The sequence below is a fragment of the Salmo salar genome, chromosome 09 (assembly GCF_965601325.2).
Source record: "Salmo salar chromosome 09, fSalSal1, whole genome shotgun sequence".
Classification (NCBI taxonomy): Eukaryota; Metazoa; Chordata; class Actinopteri; order Salmoniformes; family Salmonidae; genus Salmo; species Salmo salar.
In genome coordinates, this window is record NC_138299.1 from 29,102,048 (window position 1) to 29,124,430 (window position 22,383).

General features: G+C 44.9%; 1 long non-coding RNA gene and 1 pseudogene across 1 annotated transcript; both read left to right on the plus strand.

The window, feature by feature from the left end:
• The window catches only part of LOC106611103 (CDAN1-interacting nuclease 1-like), a 51,281-nt pseudogene extending 37,084 nt beyond the window's left edge, over positions 1-14,197 (plus strand).
• Positions 14,198-15,597: 1,400 nt separating this feature from the next.
• On the plus strand, positions 15,598-20,535 carry LOC145858009 (uncharacterized). The gene is made up of 2 exons (XR_014378737.1): positions 15,598-15,778; positions 19,497-20,535. It is a non-coding gene; the product is annotated as an uncharacterized LOC145858009 (long non-coding RNA).
• The last annotated feature ends 1,848 nt before the right edge of the window (positions 20,536-22,383 follow it).

The following is a 22,383-nucleotide window of genomic DNA, read 5'->3' on the forward strand; positions in this document are numbered from 1 at the left end:
GATTTCAAAAAGGCTTTACAACGAAAGCAAAACATTAGATTATGTCAGGAGAGTACCCAGCCAGAAATAATCACACACCCATTTTTCAAGCTAGCATATAATGTCACAAAAACCAAAACCACAGCTAATGCAGCACTAACCTTTGATGATCTTCATCAGATGACACTCCTAGGACATTATGTTATACAATACATGCATGTTTTGTTCAATCAAGTTCATATTTATATCAAAAACCAGCTTTTTACATTAGCATGTGACGTTCAGAACTAGCATACCCACCGAAAACTTCCAGTGAATTTACTAAATTACTCACGATAAACGTTCACAAAAAACATAACAAGTATTTTAAGAATTATAGATACAGAACTCCTTTATGCAATCGCGGTGTCCGATTTTAAAATAGCTTTTCGGTGAAAGCACATTTTGCAATATTCTGAGTAGATAGCCCGGCCATCATGGCTAGCTATTTTGACACCCACCAAGTTTGGCACTCACCAAACTCAGATTTACTATAAGAAAAATTGGATTACCTTTGCTGTTCTTCGTCAGAAAGCACTCCCAGGACTTCTACTTCAACACCCAATGTTGTTTTGGTTCCAAATAATCCATAGCTATATCCAAATAGCTGCGTTTGTTCTTGCGTTCAAGACACTATCTGAAGGGTGATGCACTGGCGCATATCGTGACAAAAAAATTCAAAATATTCCATTACCGTACTTCGAAGCATGTCAAACGCTGTTTAAAATCAATTTTTATGCGATTTTCTCGTAAAATAGCGATAATATTCCGACCGGGAGACCTTGTTTTCGTTCAAACACTGAAAATGTAAAATGGATTCTTCACATGCACGCGCGCACCCGTGTCATTGTTCTCAGATCGACCACTTTCCAAATGCGCTACTGTTTTTCGCCCAGGGACCGCAGAGTCATCATTCCCCATTCTGGCGCCTTCTGAGAGCCTATGGGAGCCTTAGAAAATGTCACGTTACAGCAGAGATCCTCTATTTTCCATAAAGAGGCTATAGAAGGACAAGAAATGGTCAGAGAGGGCGCTTCCTGTATGGAATCTTCTCAGGTTTTGGCCTGCCATATGAGTTCTGTTATACTCACAGACACCATTCAAACAGTTTTAGAAACTTTAGGGTGTTTTATATCCAAATAAAATAATTATATGCATATTCTAATTTCTGGACAGGATTAATAACCAGATTAAATCGGGTACGTTTTTTATCCGGCCGTGAAAATACTGCCCCCTATCCTAAACAGGTTAATCCTCAGGTACTCTAATATCTAAATAAATGATCATATTTAAGACGGAGAATAGTATGTTCAATAGGGTAGATAAATAACGAAGAGCGTGCACCTCATTCACGCGCTAACAAGACTGCTTTTCTAATTAGAGACACCTTGGAAAAACTACTTGCTCATTTTGACATCTAGTGGAAGCCATAGGAACTGCAATCTGGGTCCTATCTATTTCTATATCCCATAGGCTAGCATTGAAATGGCCTGTGACCTCAAACCAAAAAAAATCCAGATGGATTTTCCTTGGGTTTCTGCCTGCCATATCAGTTCTGTTATACTCACAGACATTATTGTTAACAGTTTTAGAACCTTCAGAGTGTTTTCTATTCAATGCTACCAATTATATGCATATCCTAGCTTCTGGGCCTGAGTAACAGGCAGTTTACTTTGGGCACGTCAGTCATCCGTAATTCCGAACAATAACCAGTATGCTAAAGAAGTTAAAGGGCTAGATGCACAATTAAAGGAGAATTGCACTCAAAAAGCTATTTGTTAGTTTTCCTCCACACCTAAAGAAATTGTCTCTGTTGTAATTTAACCATTGACATGGACTCAGAACATCGAATTTCGTTGTTTGTCTATGAACAATTGTAATTTTCAGAGTGAAAAACGAAAAATATATACAAGGAGGAAAAAAGAGAACTGAGAACATAATTTGGAAAATGTAAAGCATCATTTTGGAAAAAGATAGATTTTATAGGGTTCCCCCATAGAGTTGTTTAGTAGTCATTATTTGACCAGGTATATTGACAGATCATGGTGCTCTACTTTCTCTGGTACACTAAGGACCCGGGGAGAGTTACAAGGGAGAAGAGAAGAATGGGCCTGTTTGAAAGCTAGAAAAAAAATAGTCAAATCACGTCATGTCTTTTTTTTTTTTACGTAGATCTCAATGCTAGAAAAGGTTGGAGACCCCTGCTATAGAGCATGAGCAGAGCTTTGACCAATGACAGGCAGGGTCAGAGGGCCCAGGGCAGGGGTCAGAGGTTTGTGTGGTTTCCTGATAAAACTCCATAATCCCCTCTAATCTCCGTCGCTCCTTTTGGCATCCTGCGCCGGTGGGCATAAATGACCCTTTCATCCCTCCATCCCCCTCTCCACCACCAACAGCCATAGAAGAAAAAGATCCACACCCGTGTCACGTCCCATTTCCAAACCCCATCGACACCAAGGGAGAGAGAGGCATAAAAACATCTAGGAGAGTTACACCTGGCGGAAGATGTTTTATACTTTATTACCCTCTATTCCGCCTTAATTGCGGTGCTTGCATAAGTTCGTGGGGTTCATTTGGAGGCTGATCGTTGGCTATGGCCACCTTGTATTTTATATACCTGGGTGGAATTGAACGTTTCCAGCAGCATAAAGGAGGGAGGAAGAGGAGAGAAGAGGTGATTTGTGTTGTGTTATGTTCTATTCTTAGTTGCAGTGATGTTAATAACCAGGCTGGTGGTTGGCTGACTGTTCTGTTCACCTTGTGTTATTTATGAACAGTCGGGCAGCAGGACGTGGGGGGGGGGGGGGCTTTTTATTTACCGCCTGCTTTGTTGGAGGCCACCTCAATTGGCAGAATCAGCCCTAAATGTCCTGTGGATAGGCTGGCGGAAGGGCCTTTTTTATCAGTACTGTGCTTATCATCGGGCTGGCTGACGCAGGCAGGCTTCCAAACTGGGCCATTGAAATATGCAGGCAGTATGTACAGACAGATGCAGGCCGTATCGGCTCGCTTGCAGGCCTTGAGTGCCCCCCCCCCCCTCCCCCACCACCTCCTGCAACCCAGTTCAAGCCCTATAAATAAACAGCTATTAATCAGCCACCCACAGCAACAACTGACCATGGCTGTGACAGCTAGGACCTGGCTGGCCATCTCTCTATTGCAACCTCTACCTCTCTCTACCTTTCTTTCTCATTCTCTCTCTCTCTCTCTCTACCTCTGTCCCCCCTGTTCTCTCTGTCTTTGCCTTAGTTAGTCTCTCACTCTTTCTCTGAAGTGGTTGAGCAGGTTCTAGACCTGTATTTCAGGGGAAAGAGAAAAATAAAATAATCCCTGTGTCTTTACCAGTTTACCTTGCGACCCGACGTATGGACCTGCGAACAAAGACGTCTTTATGGAGAGAATCATTGCAGGGCCATTTGTTGAATAGGTTTCGATTTTGATGTAGAATTAGGTAAAGGTGTGGTAACGTCAGGGGTAATTTTGTCTCCATTTCATTTACACTGCAGCAGTAATTTATAAATAAAATAGTGTTGAATAAATGTTGTTTTCTTGTCCAGATTTTTCAGAGCACCGTCTCACTGTTCTTGACACATCAAATGAACCTTGACCTTTTTTTCTTTTGGAATGTTAAATGCTGAAATATAGGCCTTGCTCTCTGACATCCAGGGACATTCACAGAGTGTGTGCTCACTGTGCTGATGAGAACTGAGAAATAAAAGACAGATTTCTTTAACTTTCTATTAGAGCTACTGAGGAGAGGCTGAAACTGACACTGTGTAGGACTACAATTTGTATTTTAATTATGCTACGATTGTGTGTGTGTTAGTATTCATGTGTGTTATGTGTCCGTGCTATTATATGTGCCTGTGTGCATGTGCCTGTGTGTGTAACTGTGTGTGTAACTGTGTGTGTAACTGTGTGTGGCAGGCAGTGCTAATAGTACTCTGTACACCTCCATTTTGGTCTTTTTTGTTCCTGAGTGCCGTGCTCTCATTAAGCTGTCGTTCTAAGCAGCATGGCACCTGCTTTAAGAGAGAACCGTTAGCACTAATGACAGACAGCGCGCCTGGCAGCCTCAATCTTCGCCTTTTCCGACTCGTCCACTTGCTGAAATTAGCTACATTTCACAAACAATTTCACAAACTCGTTAGGCAGTAGGGGTTTATTGGAAGATGGCAGACTTTCCCTTGAGCGGAGTATAATACGCACCCGCTAGGTTAAGGAGAGAACCAGCCCACATAATAAGCCACAATTACAGAAAAACTAGAGGCTCAAATTGGTTTCTAATTCATCACCAGACTCCTTTTAGAGGAAGTTTTTATGGTTTATACGTTTACAACAGTTTTCTGTTTCTTTTGATTTGGTCCAATGAAAATATTTGGATCCCTTTGTGCTATCCAACCTTACTTGCTTAACTTCAACCCCACCTTACGACCCTTGACCCTTTGCTTACCTCACCACCTATCCTCTGTCAGCACCAGTGTTAATGTGCTAGGACTAGGCCTTGCTCTGTGATTTTACTGGTCCCCCACTATTATTGACTCTTATTTATTCAGAGTAGGATTCAAAGCCCATTTATTTTCTTTACAGTATGGTGACACTACTTCCCCTGTGTTTATAATTTAGCTTGTTTCAATTTGTGCCTGGCCTCCCCTGACAAGCCAGGGCCTTGATGTATCGTTCGCCGCTGTACACCTTATCTGTTGATGTACAGTTTTAACCTTTTCAGAAGGTTGCCTCTACCAACCGTTCCCCGTCTCCTCCCTCACCCCACCCCCTTCCCAAGCAAGGAATACATATTGTACAGGAAAGAGGAGCATAACCCCTTTTCCAAAGTCATCTAATGTAAATGTTTAGGTTTTGTTTCCATAACATTTCCATAAAAAGAGTTGTGGCCCGTACAGTGGCTGGTTGAGATATGAGAGGGAAATGGAGGCCTGTGTATGTGACTTTGCGGTGAACTTGCAGTGTGCATCTGTGGTCTTTCTCAATTTGTTCGCTCACAGATACAAGGCCGTAAATCACACACTGTAAAACAGGGAATGCAGGACGGTGGTGCAGGAGTATGTACTGATTTTAGGGGCTGGTACAGGAAGAGGGAGGGTGTGTGTGTGTACTGTATGTGTGTGTACTGTATGTGTGTGTACTGTATGTACTGTATGTGTGTGTACTGTATGTGTGTGTACTGTATGTGTGTGTACTGTATGTACTGTATGTGTGTGTACTGTATGTGTGTGTACTGTATGTGTGTGTACTGTATGTACTGTATATGTGTGTACATGTATGTGTGTGTACATGTATGTGTGTGTACTGTATGTGTGTGTACATGTATGTGTGTGTACTGTATGTGTGTACTGTATGTGTGTGTACTGTATGTGTGTACTGTATGTGTGTACTGTATGTGTGTGTGTACTGTATGTGTGTGTACTGTACTGTACATGTCAGGTGGGATACATCATACATGCATTCCTTGAACATGTAGCTGAAGGCTGAAGTCATGACACCTGACTACCGCTGCAGGTTGTGGTTATTTACATCGTCAAGATGCCTTGTTGTCATGCACATGTCAAAGGTCAACAAGAAGATTCATAATCACACCTATACAGTATCACCACCAGTATTGGGGTTAACGTGGTACAGAAGGAATGTTGGGTAATATTTACTTAGTCAAACAACGCTTTACTTTCAGAATCATGTCTCTACCGGGTGCGTGTTTCCATGATCCGATTTCAACTTGTTTCCTCATTTAGTTCTTAAGCGAGCGGAGAAAGGCTGTTCGAAGAAATGTCATGACAGCTGCTGTCCATAGAAATGTATAGAGGGCGCACCTCTGATCTTTGCCATTGATCGCTTCTGAGATAGCAAAGCCCATATAGAGGGCTTTCCCGTCTAGTGGCAAGTGTGCCCTCTATACATATTTATGGGTCCGTGTACGTGCGGTCTATAACCAGAACTTGCGGCTCGAGAGAAAGATTTTGAATGAAAAGTCTGGCTTACTGTATATATGGCTAATTAAGCAGCTCATATATATAGTGCAGCACGTGTAGACGAGCACAGGAAAGAACCCCCACAGATGAAAGGAGGAACTAGTGATCCAACCTGAGTTAGTAAGTAGCCTGTCTTTGGTAGAGCGGGTGTGGCTCGCCTTGCTCCCTCCAACAGTCAAACAAATGGTGAGATTTATACCACCGTATACCACGGGTATGACAAAAACTGTATTTTTACTCTTCTAATTACGTTGGTAACCAGTTTATAATAGCAGTAAGGTACCTCAGGGGTTTGTAGTATATGGTCAATATAACACGGCTAAGGGCTGTATCCTAAGAACTTAGCCGTAGTATATTGGCCATATACCACACTCCCTCTGGTTTATTGCTTAAATATAACGCGTTACTTTACACACAAAGTAGTATTGTAAAGTAACATGTTACTTTTGTTAAATGTAACAAGGATTATTACTTTTCCAAGTAACTACCGTAATTTCCGGACTATTAAGCGCACCTGAATATAAGCCTGAATTTAAAAAATATATATTATTTTGAACATAAATAAGCCGCACATGTCTATAAGCCGCAGGTGCCTACCGGTACATTGAAACAAATTAACTTTACACAGGCTTTAACGAAACACGGCTTGTAACAAAAATAAATAGGCTTTAACGAAACACGGCTTGTAACAAAAAATAAAAAATTAGCAGTAAGCTTTAGTTGTCTTTTTGCACTGAGTCAATTCCTCACGCTGCTGTTTCCAACGTCTTATCATCGACTCATTAAGACCAAGCTCCCGTGCAGCAGCTCTATTTCCTTTTCCAATAGCCAGATCAATCGCCTTCAACTTGAAAGCTGCATCATATGCATTTCTCCGTGTCTTTGCCATGATGAGGGTGACAAAATGACTACCGTAATCAGAATGATGGGAAGTTTGAGAGCGCTCGATTTAATCTAAACAGTAAACAAAAAAGTTGTTTGACCTTAATCCGTTTGGCAATTTCATTGGTCTAATGAAAGCTTCATGCCGGCAAAAAACTGAGCACGTCACAGAATGTGTTTTTTTGGAGAAAAACAAAATTGAATGCGGGAAAAATCCATATATTAGCCGCGTCATTGTTTAAGCCGTGATGTTCAAAGCCTGGGAAAAAGTTGCGGCTTATAGTCCGGAATTTACGGTAATCCCAACTCTGATCACCACACACATAACATGTAAAACACACACAAACACTCCAGAGAACCCCAAGATCAAACCCATACAGTATCACCACAGACATAACTTATAGTCTCTACTATACTTAGCATGAATGTTCCTATCCTTCTAATGTACCGGTGTTGGTTGTGGTCGTTACTTCTAATAGGCTGTGATTAGTGATTGATCGTGGAATCTTCCAAGTTTATGAAGGTTTTATGAACTTCCTGGTTCTCACTCTGCAGCCCCTGTGTGCAGCTTCCTGTCTGGCTCTTCAGAGACGTCTTCAGAGACCCCAAAACACCCTTTACTGTCTGAGGATAGAGTGTCGGGAACCAGACAGCCTTACTTCACTGTTCGCTCCCAATCTGTTTTTGTGCACGAAGGGGGCTCCTCTCCCGAGCCCAGAAATTCAACTGTGACATGACTTTATGCACGGCAGCTAGAGTTCAAAGAATAGGTATGATCTGTGCTACACAGAGGGGGCTACTGGCGGATCTTTGGGGTGTAATAAATAGCTTGAAAGATGATTTATCACATGTCAGGGAGAAGCAGTGAAATAACGCTGTGCTTCTCCAGCAAAACTGCCATTTTAATGGGGCTCAGGATATATGATGGAGTCTATATATATATATATATATATAGAGAGAGAGAGAGAGAGAGAGAGAGAGAGAGAGAGAGAGAGAGAGAGAGAGAGAGAGAGAGAGAGAGAGAGAGAGAGAGAGAGAGACCTTACATTTGAATGTTGTCTGAACTTCTTAACTTTTCTTAGGCAGCTTGGCGAGTCGTTATTATTCATATTGCTTTAGAACAACACTGTGAGCCAAGGCAAAGTGTCTGTCTGTCTGTCTGTCTGTCTGTCTGTCTGTCTGTCTGTCTGTCTGTCTGTCTGTCTGTCTGTCTGTCTGTCTGTCTGTCTGTCTGTCTGTCTGTCTGTCTGTCTGTCTGTCTGTCTGTCTGTCTGTCTGTCTGTCTGTCTGTCTGTCCGGACCTTGGGAGTGAAGCACTGTGAGCCAAGGCAAAGTGTCTGTCTGTCTGTCGGGACCTGGGGAGTGAAGCACTGTGAGTCAAGGCAAAGTGTCTAGCTGTCTGTCTGTCTGTCAGGACCTGGGGAGTGAAGCACAGTGAGCCAAGAAAAGTGTCTGGCTGTCTGTCTGCCTGTCGGGACCTGGGTAGTGAAGCACTGTGAGCCAAGGCAAAGTGTCAGGCTGTCTGTCTGTCTGTCGGGACCTTGGGAGTGAAGCACTGTGAGCCAAGGCAAAGTATCTGTCTGTCGGGACTGTGAGCCAAGGCAAAGTGGCTGTCTGTCTGTCTGTCTGGACCTGGGGAGTGAAGCACTGTGAGCCAAGGCAAAGTGTCTGTCTGTCTGTCTGTCTGTCTGTCTGTCTGTCTGTCTGTCTGTCTGTCTGTCTGTCGGGACCTGGGGAGTGAAGCACTGTGAGCCAAGGCAAAGTGTCTGTCTGTCTGTCGGGACCTGGGGAGTGAAGCACTGTGAGTCAAGGCAAAGTCTCTGTCTGTCTGTCTGTCTGTCGGGACCTGGGGAGTGAAGCACTGTGAGCCAAGGCAAAGTCTCTGTCTGTCTGTCTGTCTGTCTGTCTGTCTGTCTGTCTGTCTGTCTGTCTGTCTGTCTGTCTGCGTCTGTCTGTCTGTCTGTCTGTCTGTCTGTCTGTCTGTCTGTCTGTCTGTCGGGACCTGGGGAGTGAAGCACTGTGAGCCAAGGCAAAGTGTCAGGCTGTCTGTCGGGACCTTGGGAGTGAATAACTGTGAGCCAAGGCAAAGTATCTGGCTGTCTGTCTGCCTGTCGGGACCTGGAGAGTGAAGCACTGCGAGCCAAGGCAAAGTGTCTAGCTGTCTGTCTGTCTGTCAGGACCTGGGGAGTGAAGCACTGTGAGCCAAGAAAAGTGTCTGGCTGTCTGTCTGCCTGTCGGGACCTGGGGAGTGAAGCACTGTGAGCCAAGGCAAAGTGTCAGGCTGTCTGTCTGTCTGTCGGGACCTTGGGAGTGAAGCACTGTGAGCCAAGGCAAAGTATCTGTCTGTCGGGACTGTGAGCCAAGGCAAAGTGTCTGTCTGTCTGTCTGTCTGGACCTGGGGAGTGAAGCACTGTGAGCCAAGGCAAAGTGTCTGTCTGTCTGTCTGTCTGTCTGTCTGTCTGTCTGTCTGTCTGTCTGTCTGTCTGTCTGTCTGTCGGGACCTGGGGAGTGAAGCACTGTGAGCCAAGGCAAAGTGTCAGGCTGTCTGTCTGTCGGGACCTTGGGAGTGAAGCACTGTGAGCCAAGGCAAAGTATCTGGCTGTCTGTCTGCCTGTCGGGACCTGGGGAGTGAAGCACTGTGAGCCAAGGAAAAGTGTCTGGCTGTCTGTCTGCCTGTCGGGACCTGGGGAGTGAAGCACTGTGAGCCAAGGAAAAGTGTCTGGCTGTCTGTCTGCCTGTCGGGACCTGGGGAGTGAAGCACTGTGAGCCAAGGCAAAGTGTCTATCTGTCTGTCTGGACCTGAGGAGTGAAGCACTGTGAGCCAAGGCAAAGTGTCTGTCTGTCTGTCTGTCTGTCTGTCTGGACCTGGGGAGTGAAGCACTGTGAGTCAAGGCAAAGTCTCTGTCTGTCTGTCTGTCTGTCTGTCTGTCGGGGCCTGGGAAGTGAAGCACTGTGAGCCAAGGCAAAGTGTCTTTCTGTCTTTCTGTCAGGACCTGGGGAGTCAAGCATGGAAATGAAACAGCTGGTCTAGCTTAGCTAGCTTTAGTGGTGCAGTTTAGTTTGTAATAATAATTTTGTGTGTTCTTATATTTGTCCTATTTCACACGTGTACAAGTGTGTTTTAACATGCAGGTGTGAATTGGAAATGTCATTTTTGCATATCCCACTCTCGCTGAGACACCCTGGAGCACGTCGACAGATTTCTCTCCTTGTCGGATCAGGGATTCAAACTAGCAACCTTTCTGTTACTGGCCCATCACTCTAACCGCTAGGCTACCTGCCGCCTGTGAACTCTCGCTGGGCACTGTGCACTGTACAGGACCCTTCCCATGATAGATAGGTTTCTGGGGCTGCCTGGGGCTTTGTTCCTACTATGATTATTGTTATTTCAGTGCCATTGTAAGGTGATCCGGTGTGTATATCACTGTGTCAGTGGGATCTTATCGCACCGGCAGCTTTTTGTTTGATTCAGCACAAGTTTCCTGGACAGGGATCAAAGGAGTACATCTCAGAGAGCTTATCTCCTCCTTTATATCTCTCACTCTCTAATTCACTGTCTCTGCTGCAAATGTCATGCTCCCCAAATCCAAAGTAAACAGCCATAAGCATATGGGATTTGGATGGAAAACTATCTGAAAGCTACTTTAGTATCTCACTATGATGTCACTGTTCTGTTGATGATTGCCTTGCTTTGATAACATGAACATTAATGTATTTCTGTCTTCTCCCCCTCCATAGGTTTGGTCCAGGACTGATCATCTACTGGCATGGTTTCATTGAAGAGCTGGACACCCAGAAAGACAGAGGCATTCTGCTCAAAGACTGCTTCCCCTCTGACATCGTGACCCTCTGCCACGGGACCAGCACAGTCACAACTGACTGACTGACCGGCTGACACTGACCTGAGCAAGGGGAGGGAGGGGAGAGGGCAGGGGGAGAGGTGGGGGAAAGGAAGGGTATCCCAGAGCAGTGCAGAAGTGAATACGTGGATCCGGAAGCAATTTAGCTTTCCTGCGGCGCGAGACTACTGGCAAACATCTGCCCTGAACTCCAGATGAACCTCCCTCATCCCCTCCCCCTTTCTCTCTCTCCGTCAGCCAGCCCAGAGTCAGGCTCATACCTCAGTGCGAAAACAAGGCTGGGAGGTCTGTCCTAGTGCTGGTCAGCCTGTGGCCCCAACCGTGGCCCCAGAGGCCCCTGGAAGAGAACAGGAACAGAGTTAGGCCAGGGCTGGACATGCCCTTACCAAACAGTGATCCCTGGCCCTCGTCACTCACTCCTTTGCTCTCCATAGGCAGATAAGGGAGGTGGGTTTTGGGGAAAATGGGGGCAAACAGTCACCCTGCAGGAGGCAAACAGATCACTTCTGATTGGTTTGGGACTTTTCTCTGACCTCTTGTCCTCTTGTTTTGAAAATGTTGTCTTTATGTTATGATATGTCACGTTGATAGGAGGAGTGTTGTCCCGCTCAAACAGGTTTATAAATGTGAACATGTGTATTTGAATCTCTTATGGACTATATGTTCAGTCCTGTTGTTTGTCATTCTAAAACATATGGAATGCACTGATTGTACACATTTAGAATTATGAAATATTATCCAAGTTTAAGAACAGGTACTCACACAAAGCACACTTCCATGTGCAGAATGTCCTGTAGGGGATAGAATGGTCTTGGAGCAACAGCACCAAACCGTGTAGACGTCTAGGTACATGCAGACACCTGATGTCAATGGAGTGGCTGAGTCTCTCCAGGTGTCGTTGTCTTTTGCTCATCTTTCCAGCCTGAGAGAGATCCTTTTATTTACAGCTCCTCATGGAAGAAACACAGCTGAGCCAGGAGCAGTGGAGATAGCAGCGTAAAGTTGAATTATGTTTTTAGAGGCATATATATTCACTACCAATAAGGGGTCCTTCTCGTCTCTGAAAAAGAGTATGAAGACAGAAAAGGGGGTGGCGAGTGGGGTGCATTTACCCAAAATAGTAATGCATACAGTACAGTACGTGAAGCATCTTGGAGTAAAAGTTATTTTTGAAGTCTTGAACCCAAAATACATTCATAAAACAACCTTTAAATGTATTCTTTATTTAATTTGCCATAGTATTTCCCCATTAAAATATAATTTCACAGTGCAAAGAACGCAGATCAAACCAAGGCACGTGATACATATGGCCACCAATTCACCAGCCAGTGCAAGGTTTGAGGATTCAGCTCCACTGACACTGCTTAAAGTCCAGTCCTGCTGAAAGATCGAGAGGAGCAGGCCTCTGAGTGAAGGGTCACCGTGGGATATGAGTGAGATCAAAAAATGTATTCTCTCTCTGCTCTCCTAATCATGCCCAGACCAGTCCTGACCTGGTCCTCAGCCTGACTGACTTTACTGGTGACTGTTTTGTCAGAATCCTGTACTTCCCTCATACTGGGGGGATATATGTGTGTGTGCACAAGAAAGAGTGAGGGGGGGGGGGGATAACAGTAAAGTGTTGCATCATGTGTTACCCTTAAACCTTTAGCTGGCTCCCATTTAGGCCTGGGTCCCACCATGAGGAGACCAGGGGATCGTGGCTGGGTCAGTCAGGCTCTCTGCACCAAGCCCCCTGCTCCAACCTCAAGCCCCGGTACAAAACAACTGTCCCCAATGTCCAGTTAAACACTGCCTTATGGCTGGGGCCGTGGAATGCTTAGACATCACTTTATGGCTCCTCTCAGAGACAAAAACAAGGTTTTTCTGAACAGAGGGGGGAACATTTCAGTGAGTGGCGAATAAAGATAGAAAAAATGTGTCAACAGCAGATTCAGTTCCTCTCAGGTTTCAAGCCTTCCTGCCATTGTTTTCTAAGATGGCTGTCTTACATAGAGGAGCCGGGGTCAACCCTTATAAATTATTTTCTGCACACAATGCTAAACCAAATAGGGATTTTTTTTAAACCCACTTCAAAGGTTCTGGGTCAACCCATGCGTCAGCTGGAGAGATTTCCGTGATGTGAGAGCAAATTTAGAAAAAGGTTCCATCGGATGATTTTGTGAAAGTTGACGTCTTTATTTTGTGTTTTCCTTGTCCTCCTCTTGTCTGCTGTCTCTTTTTAGATTCATTGTTCTTGTCACAACAATGGGGCAGTGAAACGGCTCTCCAAATAAGGATGGTCTGGAGTGGAGTAATTACAAGCCTCTATATCAATACAATCCAGTTTATAAATACAATCCATTGACACTGGTGATCTATAAAACTATAGAGTGGAGGTTCAGGGACTTTTTTGTAAAAGTGGTCTGTAAACACCTCTGCATTAGCTGTGTATTATATACTGAAATTATTACACTTTTTATGAAATGAAATGCCAGAGCTATAAGTTCGATCCTTCCAGTAGAGCAGACGTTCAGAAAACTAAACCAACTTTCTCAGAGGTCTTGGTTATTTATGGTGAGGGAGCCCTGGCCTGTATCTGCCCCAGGCATCATCTTTCTCTTCCATGGGAGTCTCCCTGCCTGCTCAGCCTCTCCCCACCACGAAGACATCCACCGACGGGTGGAAATATATAAAAGTTCAGACTGGCCAGGCCCAGATTAAACGCATGTTTTGGAGATGGGTCGAGTAACATCAAGGGGAATCGGTTCTCTCTGCGCAGGCCTCAAGTGGAAACCGATATGTTAAGCACATTGTTTTTCATATTTTTTGTTCGGTAACAGTAATCAAAGTTTATGATTCAAAGAACAAAAATGAATCATGGGAAAAGCAAGATTTTTTTATTGGCAGTGTGGTGGAATTCTGACTGACAGGATAAGGGCTTCAGTGTGTGTTTGAAGGGAATCTGGACAACTAGCACATCCAGGCCTAGTGGTTGAAACTGAAAGGGGGGTAGAATGACTCACTGGCAGTGTGGGACAAGCAGAGGCAGTCCTTAACTTTGGGAGAGAGAGAACTTCAGAGGGATGCTGATCGCCCTCCAAAAATGATTCCTGACGTGACCGGAGATCGCATGCGCCTCAACATTAGGCTTACCAACGCTCGGCAAGCCACTCAAATATCCCAAATTCTGTGACGACCTTAAATGAGCAGCATGGAGTATCGGTTTAAGCCCTTCTGGTAACACAAGTCACTTCCCGTTAAAAGTGACTGCCAGTTGGTGGAAACCCAAATATCTGGGATGGGGATACTATGTTGGAACGTTGGAAGGTGTTGACTGAGGATTCTTACTAAGTGAGGTATTGCATTTTAACTCATGTGCCCATTTGTAAAAACAGTGTGCTTGAGGTGTACCCATGGCTTCAAATAAATCCTAAGCACATATTTGGGGTTCCTCCGTGTGCGACGTGATACGCTGTGTGTCTGTAGGCATCGTTTAGGACCATGAACTTCTTCAGGGTGACGCTGATAGGCTATACATGAGCCATATCTACAGTGGCTATATTTGCGTGTCGGCTTTGATTTATTCACTTTGCTGTAAATTGTATTGATGTTGATGAAAGAAGTAGAAGAGGATAGAAAGAAAGCAGTCTTTGAGTGGAGTGGAGGAAGGACTGAGGGTTGGTTTAAGTGGAGTAGAGGAAGGAGTGAGGGTTGGTTTAAGTGGAGTGGAAGAAGGAGTGAGGGTTGGTTTGAGTGGAGTGGAAGAAGGAGTGAGGGTTGGTTTGAGTGGAGTGGAGGAAGGAGTGAGGGTTTGTTTGCGGTGGTGGTGGAGACGAAGGGGTTAGGGGAGGTAGAGAGACAGACTGCATGGAGGCTGCAGCATTGCCCATCTCAAAGGTCAGACCCCTTGAGTGGTATTTGGACTCTGACAGAGGTGACCCAGATACTGTGTGATTTCCCCTTCCCAGCGTGGGTCCAGCCCAGGCTCGGTGACATCCACCGGCCCACGCCAATGCACTGGAGGGGGGTGTAACACTAACAGGGGTACAGCAGGTGTGATGGGGAGGGGAGGGGAGGGGAAGTAGGGTGTGTGGGGTATAGGTATTTCTGACATTCTAAAAGAGGTAGGAAAATGTGATTATTGGAGGTGGAGGGAGAGGGGTTTGGGGGGGCGTGGAATCTGATATAGGAAAAACAAATGCTGGTGCACCCTCCCACTAGCCCTCCGATTGTGAGCGCCACCGACCTGATGAGAGCTGTCACTGGCTTGTTATTATGAAATAAATGTACTTAGGAGCTGGCGGAGCGGAGGGGGTGGTGGAGTGATGCTAATGCTGATGGTGGCCATGGAGACAGGGAAGGGGGGTGGTAATATTATGGGCTGTCTCAACCACAGGCTGTGATTAGTGATGAGAGTGCAGAGCATAGCCTCAGACCTGAGACGGAGCCCAATCGGAACCCACTAATGCTGCTGACAGCAATGGGCCTGGTTCTCTGTACATGCTGCATACTGCACCACACTCAAGTTCATTCGTAAATACATTGCCCGGCTTTTGTCAAAACAAGCCCAATGATCATTTATCAGTGTGTAATAAATCATGGCCTGAGATCCTAACAACACTGAGATGAGACGACCCGCCATTATGTACTGCCCCTGCTTCTTTTGGAACTGTTTGAAAAGGCAGATGTGATTGGTTATTTTGTTAAATTGTTGCCACAGGCAACATAATATTTTTGTCCTGGAAAATTGTGGAAGGGCAGGGGTGGAGGGATGGAGGAGCGATGGAGCTATGCAGGATGCTAGCCGGATGAGTGGAGAAATGGAGGGATGAGGGGTTGGACTTGTTTTTTTCGTGATGTTTTATGAGCATTTTGTTGGGCCTGGTCGTGGCGAGCAATTAACTTTGGCTGTGAGCGTCATGTTGGCTCCTGTGCTCCCCGTCTGAGAAATGGGAGCAGTTTGTCACTTTTACAATTCATTTTCACCCAGAACCTTCCAACACCGCTGGATTCAACCTGGCTGCCATGTACTTGTGTTCCATGTGACAGGTAAGTAAATATACACCTCCACACCAACACATCCTCGATCCACTATAGTTGATGGGAGGTCACTCTGCAGAGGCATTGATGATGGCGTTCGTTTTTAGAGATGCAATGATGTCAGATTGTGTTGGACAGTTACGGGCCTAAAAAGACATGTTGCTGAGATGAAAAGATTCACCATTAATAATGTCTACATATTGGTTTGTTTACATATCAGATCGTGTAAACAATGGACAAATAATGACGTGATGTACCGTAAAACTTCAATGAATCGCAGTCTCAAATAGCCACCTGTCACTTTTAATAACCAGGCATCGGCACACAATTCAGATAATAAACGCCTGTTTCAAATAAACCCCGGGTCTAAATGAATCGTTTATGAGTGAACTTCAGTGAGTACCATAAAGATTGCGTAAAGTAACAAAAGGATAGCAACATCATTGCCATGGATGAAGCAGCATGGATCTCACGCAACAAGATCTCGTGGTCTCACTTCAGTATTCGACATTTGTCCATGGGGGCAATTTCGTCTAGGGTTGAAGTGAAAGTAGGTAAATATTCTACGTTTGTCCAGGGGGGCACAAACGTTTGTGGGTGAAGGGAAAGTAGGTAAGGGTTAAGATTGTTAAAACAGAAAAAAACTAGATGGCTAAGGATAAATAAACTTGACTAGTGGACAGTATTGAAGGCATCTCCCGATGTCTTGGGGACCTAGACAAACATGGAATACTGAAGTCTACGTTTGCCCGACCTAGGTTGGGCAAAACTAAACATGGCGGTGTTCACTTTAGCAATCTCACTAGAATAAAGACCTCCTCCATTCCTGCCATTATTGAAAGAGATCGTGATATCGCACATCACAAAATAGGGCTACTTAATGTTAGATCCCTCACTTCAAAGGCAGTTATAGTCAATGAACTAATCACTGATCATAATCTTGATGTGATTGGCCTGACTGAAACATGGCTTAAGCCTGATGAATTTACTGTGTTAAATGAGGCCTCACCTCCTGGTTACACTAGTGACCATATCCCCCGTGCATCCCGCAAAGGCGGAGGTGTTGCTAACATTTATGATAGCAAATTTCAATTTACAAAAAAAAAAAACTTGTTTTCGTCTTCTGAGCTTCTAGTCATGAAATCTATGCAGCCTACTCAATCACTTTTTATAGCTACTGTTTACAGGCCTCCTGGGACAAAAATCAGTTAATCCACCTAACTGAAGAACTCAATTTAACCTTGCGCAATACCCTAGATGCAGTTGCACCCCTAAAAACTAAAAAGATTTGTCATAAGAAACTAGCTCCCTGTTATACAGACAATACACGAGCTCTGAAGCAAGATTCCAGAAAATTGGAACGGAAATGGCACCACACCAAACTGGAAGTCTTCCGACTAGCTTGGAAAGACAGTACCGTGCAGTATCGAAGAGCCCTCACTGCTGCTCGATCATCCTATTTTTCCAACTTAATTGAGGAAAATAAGAACAATCCTAAATTTATTTTTGATACTGTCGCAAAGCTAACTAAAAAGCAGCATTCTCCAAGAGAGGATGGCTTTCACTTCAGCAGTAATAAATTCATGAACTTCTTTGAGGAAAAGATCATGATCATTAGAAAGCAAATTATGGACTCCTCTTTAAATCTGCGTATTCCTCCAAAGCTCCGTTGTCCTGAGTCTGCACAACTCTGCCAGGACCTAGGATCAAGGGAGACACTAAAGTGTTTTAGTACTATATCTCTTGACACAATGATGAAAATAATCATGGCCTCTAAACCTTCAAGCTGCATACTGGACCCTATTCCAACTAAACTACTGAAAGAGATGCTTCCGGTGCTTGGCCCTCCTATGTTGAACATAATAAACAGCTCTCTATCCACCAGATGTGTACCAAAGCTGTTGCGCTTCAGTCTGGTTTTAGACCCCATTATAGCACTGAGACTGCACTTGTGAAAGTGGTAAATGACCTTTTAATGGCGTCAGACTGAGGCTCTGCATCTGTCCTCGTGCTCCTAGACCTTAGTGCTGCTTTTGATACCATCGATCACCACATTCTTTTGGAGAGATTGGAAACCCAAATTGGTCTACACTTACAAGTTCTGGCCTGGCTTAGATCTTATCTGTCGGAAAGATATCAGTTTGTCTCCGTGAATGGTTTGTCCTCTGACAAATCAACTGTACATTTTGGTGTTCCTCAAGGGTCCGTTTTAGGACCACTATTGTTTTCACTATATATTTTACCTCTTGGGGATGTCATTCAAAAACATAATGTTAAATTTCACTGCTATGCGGATGACACACAGCTGTACATTTCAATGAAACATGGTGAAGCCCCAAAATTGCCCTCGCTAGAAACCTGTGTTTCAGACATAAGGAAGTAGATGTCTGCAAACTTTCTACTTTTAAACTCGGACAAAACAGAGATGCTTGTTCTAGGTCCCAAGAAACAAAGAGATCTTCTGTTGAATCTGACAATTAATCTTGATGGTTGTACAGTCGTCTCAAATAAAACTGTGAAGGACCTCAGCGTTGCTCTGGACCCTGATCTCTCTTTTGAAGAACATATCAAGACTGTTTCAAGGACAGCTTTTTTCCATCTACGTAACATTGCAAAAATCAGAAACTTTCTGTCCAAAAATTATGCAGAAAAATGTATCCATGCTTTTGTTACTTCTAGGTTGGACTACTGCAATGCTCTTCTTTCCAGCTACCCGGATAAAGCACTAAATAAACTTCAGTTAGTGCTAAATACGTCTGCTAGAATCCTGACTAGAACCCAAAAATGTCATCATATTACTCCAGTGCTAGCCTCCCTACACTGGCTTCCTGTTAAGGCAAGGGCTGATTTCAAGGTTTTACTGCTAACCTACAAAGCATTACATGGGCTTGCTCCTACCTATCTTTCCGATTTGGTCCTGCTGTACATACCTACACGTACGTTACGGTCACAAGACGCAGGCCTCCTAATTGTCCCTAGAATTTCTAAGCAAACAGCTGGAGGCAGGGCTTTCTCCTATAGAGCTCAATTTTTATGGAATGGTCTGCCTACCCATGTGAGAGACGCAGACTCGGTCTCAACCTTTAAGTCTTTACTGAAGACTCATCTCTTCAGTAGGTCCTATGATTGAGTGTAGTCTGGCCCAGGAGTGTGAAGGTGAACGGAAAGGCTCTGGAGCAACGAACTGCCCTTGCTGTCTCTGCCTGGCCGGTTCCCCTCTCTCCACTGGGATTCTCTGCCTCTAACCCTATTACAGGGGCTGAGTCACTGGCTTACTGGTGCTCTTCCATGCCATCCCTAGGAGGGGTGCGTCAATTGAGTGGGTTGAGTCACTGACGTGGTCTTCCTGTCTGGGTTGGCGCCCACCCTTGGGTTGTGCCGTGGCGGAGATCTTTGTGGGCTATACTCGGCCTTGTCTCAGGATGGTAAGTTGGTGGTTGAAGATATCCCTCTAGTGGTATGGGGGCTTTGCTTTGGCAAAGTGGGTGGGGTTATAGCCTGACTGTTTGGCCCTGTCCGGGGGTATCATCAGATGGGGCACAGTGTCTCCTTACCCCTCCTGTCTCAGCCTCCAGTATTTATGCTGCAGTAGTTTATGTGTCAGGGGGCTAGGGTCAGTCTGTTATATCTGGAGTATTTCTCCTGTCTTATCCTATGTCCTGTGTGAATTTAAGTATGCTCTCTCTAATTCTCTTTTTCTCTCTTTCTTTCTTTCTCTCTCTCGGAGGACCTGAGCCCTAGGACCATGCCCCAGGACTACCTGGCATGATGACTCCTTGCTGTCCCCAGTCCACCTAGCCATGCTGCTGGTCCAGTTTCAACTGTTCTGCCTGCGGCTATGGAACCCTGACCTGTTCACCGGACGTGCTACCTGTCCCAGACCTGTTGTTTTCAACTCTCTAGAGACAGCAGGAGCGGTAGAGATACTCTCAATGATCGGCTATGAAAAGCCAACTGACATTTACTCTTGAGGTGCTGACTTGTTATACCCTCGACAACTACTGTGATTATTATTATTTGACCATGCTGGTAATTTATGAACATTTGAACATCTTGGCCATGTTCTGTTATAATCTCCACCTGGCACAGCCAGAAGAGGACTGGCCACCCCTCATAGCCTGGTTCCTCTCTAGGTTTCTTCCTAGGTTTTGGCCTTTCTAGGGAGTTTTTCCTAGCCACCGTGCTTCTACACCTGCATTGCTTGCTGTTTGGGGTTTTAGGCTGGGTTTCTGTACAGCACTTTGAGATATCAGCTGATGTAAGAAGGGCTTTATAAATACATTTCATTTGATTTGAAGTCTATCTGGTGTGATCCTTGTAATTATGGGGGATACAAGGGCCAAAGAGTGAGAGAATAGTGCTGAAGCACGAAATTGGGGTGTGTGATTGGCAGCCTTGTCTTTGCAAGTCTGATCTGCAATGGATTTGTTATTATAATGTTAATACTGGTCATACTGGTCACAATAAAAGTGTGGTAGTCTTTTCAAAATTGTATTGAGCAAAAGCTGAACACATTAAGGAAATAGACGCCTGGCTCAAATAGAAGCCTGTCTTTAATAAGTGCTGTTTGTGTTCAGTGATTGAGGCAAATAAACGCCAGGGATATTTATCAAAGTTTTACGGTAGCAATCTTATTCAGATGTCACAGCTCACTTAAACCCCATGGCCCTGTTGTAAAAGAGTTGTAATGGTCTGTTCCCAGTGGGTTAGAGAGAAACCCTAGCCGGGCCATTCAGGTGTGCTGCAATAAAGTGCTTTTCACATTCTGAAGACTTCCTGTCTCCAGTGGCATCCTCCGTTTCCTCCCCCACAGCCAGACAACAGGCTTTCTATTGGCCCAGCCGCTCTGTATCACAACGATCCCAGTCCCCAAGGTATTGCTGTACCTAGACATAGATAAGATATTCTCTCTTCACCAAAAATAAGAGCTATCTGGATAGTGACAGCAGTTGAGAAACAAGCCTGACTTGTTTGCCATTCATCAAGCTTTTTATCATTGTGGATGATTGTCTGTGTAATTAAAGTTTGGACATCCCACTGTTGCTAATTATTACCACCAGCTACTGGTGATGGGCTAAAACAGATATTGACTACAACTATTGCTTTTCAGCGCTGGAGCTTCTGACTGCTAACAGGCTCCTGCTACAATATATACACAAAAGTATGTGGACACCCATTCAAATTAGTGTATTCTGCTATTTCAGCCACACCTGTTGCTGACAGGTGTATAAAAATTGAGCACACAGTCATGCAATCTCCATAGACAAACATTGGCAGTGGAATGGCCTTACTGAATAGCTCAGTGACTTTCAATGTGGAACCGTCGTAGGATGCCACCTTTCCAACAAGTCAGTTCGTCACATTTCTGCCCTGCTAGAGCTGCCCCGATCAACTGTAAGTGCTATTATTGTGAAGTGGAAGTCTAGGAGCAGCAACGGCTCAGCCTCAAAGTGGTAGGCCGCACAAGCTCACAGAACGGGACCGCCGATTGTGTCATCTGTCCTTGGTTGCAACACTCACTATCGAGTTCCAAACTGCCTCTGGAAGCAACGTCTACACAATATTTGTTTGTTGGGAGCTTCATGAAATGGTTTTCCATGGCCGAGCAGCAGCACACAAGCCTAAGATCACCATGCGCAATGCAAAGCGTCGGCTGGAGTGGTGTAAAGCTCGCCACCATTGGACTCTGGAGCAGTGGAAATGTGTTTTCTGGAGTGATGAATCACACTTCACCATCTGCCAGTCCGATGGACGAATCTGGATTTGGTGGATGCCAGGAGAACGCTACCTTCCCAAATAGGGCTGTTTTTCATGGTTCAGGCTCCTTAGTTCCAGTGAAGGGAAATCTTAGCATTACAGCATACATGCATACATGACATTCTAGACAATTCTGTGCTTCCAACTTTGTGGCAACAGTTTGGGGAAGGCCCTTTCCTGTTTCAACATGACAATGCCCCCATGCAGAAAGCGAGGTCCATACAGAAATGGTTTGATGAGATCGGTGTGGAAGAACTTGACTGGCCTGCACAGAGCCATGTCCTCAACCCCATTGAACACCTTTGGGATGATTTGGAACACGACTGCGAGCCAGGCCTGATCGCCAAACATCAGTGCCCGACCTCACTAATGCTCTTGTGGCTGAATGGAACCAAGATCCCACAGCAATATTCCAACATCTAGTGGAAAGCCTTCCCAGAAGACTGGAGGCTGTTATAGCAGCAAAGGGGGGACCAACTCCATATTAATGCACATGATTTTGGATTGAGATGTTCGACGAGCAGATGTCCACATACTTTGGTAATGTAGTGTATCTGTGCCCTCCGCCTGCCTGCTTCCCTCTGCCCCCACTCTACACTGGTGGACACACACACACACACACACACACACACACACACACACACACACACACACACACACACATACACTCTCTCACACACACACACACACACACACACACACACACACACACACACACAAAGGTTAGTTGTTGCATAGTTAGGTGTTTTTCTGTCTTTGACATGAATTAGCTATGAAGGAAAGCACCTACATGAAAGTGTTTCAGTAGCTAGATACATGGATGTTACTAGACCTAACAGTAAGCTTACTAGTGATAA